We start from the raw sequence: 10171 nt of genomic DNA, 5'->3' as shown, positions 1-10171 counted from the left end.
GGCTCATTCCACAAATGGTGGACAAATTAGGCACGAACATTTTTGAAAAAGACACCATTTATTTAAAGCATCTATCTAGCTATGTATCTATCAATCCATTTTCCGTATCGCTTATCCTCACTGGGGTTGCGTGCGTGCTGATATACACTGTATATATTTGTTGTCTTGCTTCAGATTATACACCATCATACATTTTCATTTGTCCAGCTCAACCATCACTCAACAGTGCACTTTTTTATGAAATATTTTACTTGTCATGTTCATTGTTTGGCACAACCCTGTTCCTACAAATAAATAAAATAAAAATTTACTTCTACGACTGTTACATCTAATTTAATTTTAGTATTAGTCTAATTATAGTCAAAGTAACAGTGTTCAATGAATATGGCTGCAAATCAATGCCTGAGTGACTTTTTGTGCAAGAGTATGTACTAGTATTATTAGAAATTTCATTGGGGGGCAGAAAATGTCCTTCAATTCAAGAATGACTCATATACTTTAGAATTTCAGAAGAATTAGAATTTCACAGGGGTGGTGGGTGTGCTCCATGGGCGAGCGTACTGGTGATGTGTGTGGGACAGTTGTGCTAATTGTTTGACTCGAGCAACCCACGTGAGGTCTGGGTTGAGCGTTCGGATCCATTCCGTGGCAAACCAAACTAAACTGTACACACATGGTCGAAAAAGTGTGAGCCGGTGTTTTGTATTTACAATGAAAATTCTCTGCTGATCAAGTGTTCAGGGTGGGCGCAAAGTGTTGGCTAAGTGACAGTACAATCCAGACTGGAAGCAAGAATCCCTCAAGTGTTACAAAAGACCTGCGTAAGCTCTTCTGAGGCAGAGTGAGCAGGAAGCAAAAGAAAGGCCAGGTGAAACCAGGTCAGCACTCATCTTATACTGATTCTTATGAGGCTTGATCATCTCCTAGCGACAGACACACACATACACACATGGCCCTGCAGAGTGCGCATCCGAGTGTAGTTAGCCTATGTTTCCCTCTCTCTCTTCCACTGCAGTCTTATTAATGCTGACATACTGTCGCTGGCGGCTATATGCTTACCCTGCCCTCTTTCTAATGCTTATGTTAAGGTGGATCAAAGACAAAGCTGGCAAACACTCACACCCAAAAGAAACATTAAACATATCTGTCCCGTGAGCGTGGTTAAAGGCAAACGTTGTCTGATAAGCAATTCGCACACACCCCAAAAGTGTTTACTGTGTACATCTATAGCAGCGCGTCTGCTTTAGTGAAGCCTTTGGCTGCGGGCTGCGGGATTGCCTAGATACAATAAACAGTTTGTGCAACTAATACCATGCAACGAGTCACTGAGCAGACGGAATGATGGGTATACAAATATGTTCTTTGGCAAGTAACATTTAATTAACAATTTTAAGACATCAAAACACTCATTCTTAGTGACTCATGTTGTGGATGTGACTCATGCATACATTTTTAACATATCACTTTTGATGTTGATGTTGGGATCTTGAGTCTCCTTACATCAGTGATTTCCAACCTTTATTGAGCCAAGGCACATATTTTACAATTGAAAAATCTCACGGCACACCAACAAAAAAAGATGGCACAAAAAGTGGACATATGAATTACTGTATGTACTTCCTCCCATCTAATAGAAGAGCATTTATTTGTTCTGTCTGTCACTATGCCTCACTGGCATAAATAGATAGATACATTGTTTCTTGTAAATAAATTTCTTTTTGAGCAATTACGCTAAATTTTATAATTTCCCACGGCACTCCTGAAGAGCGCTCACGGCACAGTAATGGTTGGGAATAACTGCCTTACATAACATGACATTTCATTGGACTGTATATCCATTTTCTCTTTGTATTACTAATGAAAATATTTGGTCAAATTATGAATTGGGGCATTCAGGTGCATTCAACTTTAGAGATTGCAAAATCAACATATAGATATGAGCTCTGGGCAACATTGGGAAGACATCAGAGGATTCTGCGATTAAATAAGTGCTGTGATCGTCATGCATGACATAATTGCCATAGCTGCATATAATTATGCTTTCAATCTCATAAAATTCACAATTTTGGCCCATTAAGTGTTGACAAAAAGGGATGCAAAAAACTAATAACCAAATGAAACTTTCCGTAAATTCCCCTTTTTTTTCAAATCATGCCCGAATTAGATTATATTCAGAGCTCAAGACAGCGTGATCACATGATGTGGAAGGTTCATCACGTCATTGAGGCACTATGATTCAAGTTAAAATTAATTGCATCAGATTTGCTGATAATCAAGTCATGACACACTCAATTCAAGTATCAAACGATAATAATGCCCAGTTGTGATGAAAATAATCACTAACAGCAGCATTTAGAATGCATCCAGTAGAATCAAAGAATCAAAATTAAATTATACATATGCAACGTTTTTCCCCACTATTTTAAAATGTTCCCAGGCATCTTAATAAAAGGTCTCTAATAATCTTCTGTAAGAAAACAGAAATAAAAAAAATAATCATAACACATTTACTATCCACTTTGTTTTGAATGGGTGCGGTTCTGTCTCAGCAGATTACTGCTTTTGTTACCATAACGACTGTAGGCAGAGGTAGGGCACTACAACAAAGCGAGAGGTATTCAAAGTTGGCAATTTACCGTTGTTGTTGCTATATTTACAGTGGACTCCCTCTATTGGCAGGGGGTTGGGACCAAATAACGAAAATATGTGCGTAATTGACTCTCCCTTATAATTTTCCTGTTGAAAAAAACTAAAAATAGGAAAAAATGCAAATACCTTTCCATGAATGAGTGGGGGATTGGGTGGGGGAAAAACCTCAAAGGAGTGGGTTTTATTTTTTGCAAAATCTATGAATTGGTAAATTCACAAACACTGAAGCGGGACTATTTCGTGTGGTCCACTGTAAAAACATTGTGTAAACACAGCACAAAACTAGACTTTGAGCAGACAAAATTAGAAGTTGGCAGGACTGTCCAAACTTCGAGAAGCAATTAATATCTAATTACTCTGCTCCCTCCATTGAACGAATTGCTCGCACCCAGAGTAGCAGAGGGGTGTCCTCCCCTCCAAAGTCCTCACCAGAGAGCTCACTTATAGGAAGTGAGGAATGGAAGAAATGATGTGCTGAAATGGAAATGAGCCCAGCTGAGAGAGCCAGGGCTTCATGAAAGCTCTCCCATGTGGCTTTAACTTGTGTAGTCAGTTGAAAAATCTCTGCGAAAATCTGAATTTTTATGACTAAAATGAAACACGCTACACCAAACTGAAGCTTTCAACCCACCTTCCAAATGGAAATCCATGTCATTAGATAGCACTGGGAGAGGGTATTTTGATGTTTTGGCCTGACCACTGTGGAGAAGGTTAATACTCAAAGATAATTCAGTTTTTTTTATTTTATTTAATCTTTTCATCATCATCTCGAAAAAAGGTCAGCGGCCCTTTGAAGTGATTTAAAGGTGCCGTATTTTACCTAACCATCTTTTTCTAGTATTTGGCATGTGATATTGTCTCTATGGTGCCTCCGTAAACATTCATTCATTCATTCATCTTCCGTTCCGCTTCTCCTCACTAGGGTCGCAGGCATGCTGAAGCCTATCCCAGCTATCTTTGGGCAAACGGCGGGGTGCACCCTGAACTGGTCGCCAGCCAATCGCAGGGCACGTATAAACAAACAACCATCCGCACTCACATTCACACCTACGGCCAATTTAGTGTCTTCAATTAATGCATGTTTTTGGGATGTGAGAGGAAACCGGAGTGCCCTGAGAAAACCCACGCAGGCACGGGGAGAACATGCAAACTCCACACAGTCGCCCACCGTGCCGCCCCTCAGTAAACATGTGAAATATGAATTAAAATCGTTCACACATTTCTGAGTTCCAGTCGTTTTTTTTCTGCTGCGAGGCCTGAAATCAGGTCATTCGAACTTCTCAAGGTTATCTACGTCACTAGCGAAGCTCTCCGCCTACCGCTCTGCTCGCAAGCCAGTGCTGTCAATTCAACAAATACGTATGCTCTCACAAATGGGTTGGAGGCACCCAATCAGAGGAAAGGGGGCGGTCTTAGCCAAATATGGACAAAGCAGACACAAAACTGGGTCAACCAGAAATAGCTGTCAGAAGGGCCTTTTCCGGACACTTGTATGACAAAACCAACATGAAATTGACACGTTTGTATTAAGTCCATGATAGAGAGTCACTCTATGGTGGTTTTATCAGCCAAAATATGGGACCTTTAATCAGAGTGTGAGTTTTCTTTGATTCCTGAAATATATTAACGGTGAAAAACAGATTAAACAATTTTAAAAAATACATTCAAATCTATTTATTTAATCCATTAACATAATATAAGATGGGAAAAAAAGAATCATAAGATAGAAAAAAAATCAAAAAGAAAAACGTTGTTGATCATGGTAAGATGCAAGCAATCACTCTCCACACAAAAAAACAAACAAAAAAAAGAAAAAGAAACAACAGGTGTGCAATGCGCTATAAAATAAAAGGCCAATTTAGTTGGGCACCATCACATATAGAAACATTTCCACACTTGTCCCCTAAACTCATCTAAAGCTGCTGTGTGTTTAATTTGTCTTACAATGTCTTACACTCAATGTTGTGTGTGTCTGCGGGTGCACACGCACGTTTCACAAGCATGTGCGTGTATTTATTGAGCGGCAGAATGTGCCTCCCCACGTTGATCTAATAACCCCCTGCCGGATGTGCCCTGACGATTTATGAACTTGAGTCCTCCTGGTCCATAAGCGACACACAAGCTGAGAACACATCCATCCATTTTCTTTACCGCTTATCCTCACTAGGGTCATGGGCTGCTGGAACCTATGCCTGCTATCTACGGGCGGGAGGCGGTGTACACCCTGAACCGGTCGCCAGCCAGTTGCAGGGCACACAACCATTCGCACTCACATTCACACCTACGGGCAATTTAAAGTCAGCAAAACTGAGAACACAATTATACAGAAACATATTTAAATGAAACAAAACTAAATTCCTTTGAAGGAATTACAATAAGAATTTGATCTATAATCTGAATAAAACAATTTGTTTTCAACTGTTCTTTACCAAGAATAATTTGTAATGATATGCAGACCATAATCTTTCCACCTTGGCAGAGGTAAAAAAACTAGTGAATGCTTTTCTAGTTATGCATGCAAACATATCCACACACGCTGAGAACAAGCATGACCAACAAAACCACAACGAGCCCAGACTCCAATACAATGATACATGGGGGCATCATGTACTGCAGATGTGGTCTGGAATCCAAAAGGATAAACTGAAGTCAAATTTTGTTTCAATACACAAGACAGATGAGGTCAAAGAAGGAACACCCCCGCCCCTTCCCAAAATAAGCCCCTCCCCCTGAAAACAGCTGCAGTCTGCTACACTCAAATCTGCATTGACAGGGCACACGCAGATGCTCAACTGCATTGGGCTTTTGTTGCGCGTTTTTGTTGCCTTGTGCCCGAGGGCTTTTTGTGTCCGTCTTTTGTGTCCGTCTGTTCTCTTCATTGCCAGTGGTGAGGGGAGAGAGACACAGAGGGGGACAGAGAGAGAGAGAGAGAGAGAGAGAGAGAGAGAGAGAGAGAGAGAGAGAGAGAGAGAGAGAGATAGCCCACGCAACAGAGAGAATATGCTTAGGTTGAATTGAACCTCACTGTGTCCGTTATGTCTGCATGAGAGATTTCATAGACCGGTGACTGCACTTGTGAAGAAAATGCTTTTGTTATTCCAAATCGAACACAGTTTTTACAAGTTTGTTTTCTCTGAGGCTCTCTCTCTCTCTCTCTCTCTTTGTGCTCTTACAACACATGCACAAACACTCACACTGAAAGTGGAGCAGGTAGCGCCGCTGCAGCATGTTGCTCAAGGACTTGTTAAGCAGGACACACGGCTGCAGGTGGTAGAAACAACGTCCATGGCCCCAGGCAACATCATGCTGCTATTTCTGGACTATCCATGAAAATAAGATCCCCACGATCCATTGCAGGTAATATCTTATGTTCGGCAACTTTTGAAGACATCGCTTTGTTAAACAAAGAGTTGCAATCCTGGTTATGGCCTATCTATTCCAGGGCTTACGTAAGCAATTTACATAACCGCACAATTCTCAATGCCAAATTGAATATGAGTGATCTATTAATACAGTGTTAGAATCCCTGAGTAAATTATTTAAGAAACAGAAGAAATTAGTCTCCAAAGGAAAAAAAACAAATTATTTTTAAATAGCTACATTTGTTCAACAATAGATGAATTAAGTTAAACAAACAAATGCAAATTTGCAAATAAAAGGTCTGTCAGAGATTCTGCTAAGAGGCTCACATTCAATTTCATATTGCTTGAGCTTGCCAGAGGGTTGCACACACGCGAGCAAAGCAGATCAATACAACCACATAAAGTTTCTGAAACTATGCTCAGTGACACCTGTTACAATAATGACAGACGTACAATTTTTGGTGTTTTTTGGAGAAAAAGTACAGAGTACAAGATTAAAAGGCTTTCATTATACAACTGTTATTTATGTTCTGATTACAGGCATCCTTTACAACAGGCTGTGCAGCATGTTCCTCCCAGACGCAGCAAAATAAACTGTGTGGTTGTAATAAAAGAGAAAAGGGTGAAAGGTAACACTAAACTGACAAATGTTTGTTTCTTTCTTGAGCTGCAAAACGTTCAGCCAGAAGAGTCTCAAGTTTAACCCTCCAGCATCAATCCATGTCACTTTTGAAACGTCACTGCATCAGGTCACATCTGAACTTGCTTTTTAACTGGCAATAGTAAGGCACAATACAGAGCCACGCTGAAAAGAAAAAAAGAAGAGTAGCAAGAGGAACGTGTTTTTATAATTGTTTTTATAATTGATGACTGTGTTATGATGTAACACAAATTTAAACAACAAATACAGATACATGCACAAGCAGCAAGTTTCATTTTGCAACCCAATGTGCTTTTGGCACATTACAAATTGTAAACAGCAATGACCAGAATAAATGTTCACGCATGATTGTCCCCCACAAAATGGTCTTCAAATAATTATGACGACAGTGATAATGGTCTTGGAAATAACTGAAAAGCTTTGATGCTTTGATGATGCACATGTACTGTGAGAGCCGGTTTAGAGACTCATTATCCCATAGTGGTATTATTTGGAAAAAGTGATTCACTATAATTGGTGGAAAAGAGATTTTTTTTTTGCGGAGGGGCATCAACTGGAAAATGCTTTTTTTATTAATAGATTTTATGAAGATAACCTACTTACTTGTTGTGCATTATGTTGTTAAACCCTAATTTAAGTTAATGTTCCGTTTAGCGGCTAGATTAGTTTCACAGAACAACAAGGCTGGAGTGAATGTGCTATCAAATTGATTCCGATCAATTATGTTATTTTCTTCAAAATAAGGTGACCCATTAGCGACAAAACAGATAATTTGTTTTCAGTAGGTGGGTCAGGTAAACTCAATCACAATTAATGATAATGCTTCATGACTGGCAAGATGACTTTGCATATACAGTAGGAACAATTCCACAATTTCATTATAATGCTGGGAATATAATCAATGCATTTAGGTTAAGTTTTTATTAAGTTGTGCAGTGTAGGTTTTGTGTTGTTTTGTTATTACCTTAATTTTTATTATTTACTGTTGCTGTATTCTAATTGGTTTTCAATCCAATGCATTCAACATATTTAAAAATTAAAACGAGAACCAATAAGGTCCACTCTTATGTGTTTTTCATTGGTATGTGTGTGTTGGGGTGGGGGCGGGGGTGCAGCACTGGGTACAAAGTTCCCAGACCGGGACAAAAACCACATTGCGCCTCCTGGAGCTGAGGCTCGACTAACAGCCCCACTCTCTCCAGTAAATCAGAACGAGACCTACCCAGAAAGCCTGAAAGGCTGAACATTGTGATCCTTCATGAGTTCGAAAACACCCTCACCTACTCTAATTCCAATTTTTCTCTGAGATTTGGTCATGACCTGGTTATGAAACTCAACCCTACACCTTATAATGGCCTCTTCAATATGCGTGCAGAATTATGTGTATCACCTGACAATCCTACTTTAAAGGTTTACATAACCCCCATGAAGGATAGACAAACAGACAGCCGAACAACCAGTTTAGTAGAGGTAAGGAAACAACATGCTGAGGACAACCAGAGCACGATGGAAAGGTCAAAACTTGCCGCAAGATTTGTTGTATTTTCGGGTGCACTCTCCTCCGAGTTCGATATACATCAGCATACTTTTTACATAATCCCTCTGACATTTTGGCAAAAAATAAGATGTAAAAATGTTATTCTCTGTTGCAGAATGAATATTGACACAATAAATAGTTTAGCTAAATATGCAGTATACAGTGATGTCGGTATACAGTATCCAGATACATTATACAGTGATGGCGGTAATTTTTGGTCCAAAAATTCGCCATTTTGAGTAACGAGCGAAGTTACGCATTACTTTTCCCAGGAAAGTAATTAGACTACAGTTGCTTTTTCAATCTGACAATAGTTACTTTTGAATCATCAATGTCTCTCACCAAACCGTAATCTGTAGCTGGTGAATCAATCAAAGAGCAGTACAAATGTGCAGCCACATTTAACCGACACCACTCTTTTCCCCAACGAGTAGAAGAAAGCGATTTGGAAGTGATTGTTTATTGCACAATGCACAGTGACGGCGCAGTACCATAAAAGTGCAATAGAAATGCACGATTTCGCTGTTGCCACACTATTTTAGTTATTTTCCTTAGTAAAACGTGTATTTGATTGTTGTTACGTTTTTATTTACACATTAAGAATACAGTTTTATTGGTGTGTTAAACACGCAATGCATTGGGGGTTAATCATTCATACAGAGTGTGCAATCATCAGTCGTTCATGGAGGGTAAGGACTGACTCACTGAAAGACTTCCAATACTTAGCTTGAATAATATTTACAATGAAAAGTGAGAACTCTCAACTTCGTCTGTGAGCTGGTTGAACACGCTGCACGGCTGACGTCACGTAGTAAGAAAACAAGTTTTCTTGCTCTTCGCATCAAAACTACTGTGGTGGGAGCAATAGTGTGTGCGTCACTCACTTTCGCGTTTAGGTACACGCGCGCAAAAAGGCACACAGACACACACCCACAGTTGCTTTCAATGACCACAATCGGCAGTGTACTGAGAATGGTGTGCTTGTTTACATTTAGGAACTTACTGTATTCTGTTGGCATGATAAGTCTACACTAAGTTGCTGATTTGCCCCTCACGTTGTCCAGCTGCCTTGTGTCAACCGTCGAGACCTTCAAGTTCCTGGGAATTACAATCTCTCAGGACCTAAAGTGGGCGACCAACATCAACTCCGTCCTCAAAAAGGCCCAGCAGAGGATGTACTTCCTGCGGCTTCTGAGAAAGCACGGCCTGCCATCGCAGCTGCTGAGACAGTTCTACACAGCGGTCATCGAATCAGTCCTGTGTTCTTCCATCACAGTCTGGTTTGGTGCTGCTACAAAAAAGGACAAACTCCGACTGCAACAGACAATCAAAACTGCTGAAAGGATTGTCGGTACCCCCCTACCCACCATTGAGGACTTGCACGCTGCCAGAACTAAGACAAGGGCGTGCAAAATCCTTTCGGACCGTCTGCACCCCGGTCACCGGCTCTTCCAGCTCCTTCCCTCAGGTAGGCGCTAACGATCAACGCAAACTAGAACTAGTAGACATTCCAACAGCTTCTTCCCTCTTGCGATCAACTTCTTAAACACCTAACCTATAATTCCATTAGAACAAGCTGGAAATTTTTTTGACTTGAGTTCGTTGTCACATTTCTGTGGGGCCAATTATGTATTACTCGTGCACTCACTGTAGTTGTCTCGCCATGCTGCACTATTTGCATATACTGGCCACTCATGCCAGAGTAGCATCTGCTCCATTTGCACACTGATTGAGGAGTATCTGTAACATTTGCACAACCAACATTGTCCCAGATGATCGCACTACTCGTCACTTTAAACCGCATACACTCCTTGAAGTCTCAGCGCCCTTTGCACAATGGTCATTGCACCGGACTATTGCAATATTAGTCATTCGAACTGCTCTAAGTGCTAGAGGACTCTGCATCTTTTTGCACAATTGTTTTTTGTCAATGTCTTTATGTCTCCAAAGTGTTCTGTAAAT

The sequence above is a fragment of the Phycodurus eques genome, chromosome 16 (assembly GCF_024500275.1).
Source record: "Phycodurus eques isolate BA_2022a chromosome 16, UOR_Pequ_1.1, whole genome shotgun sequence".
NCBI lineage: Eukaryota > Metazoa > Chordata > Actinopteri > Syngnathiformes > Syngnathidae > Phycodurus > Phycodurus eques.
Note: the sequence above shows the minus strand (reverse complement) of the source record.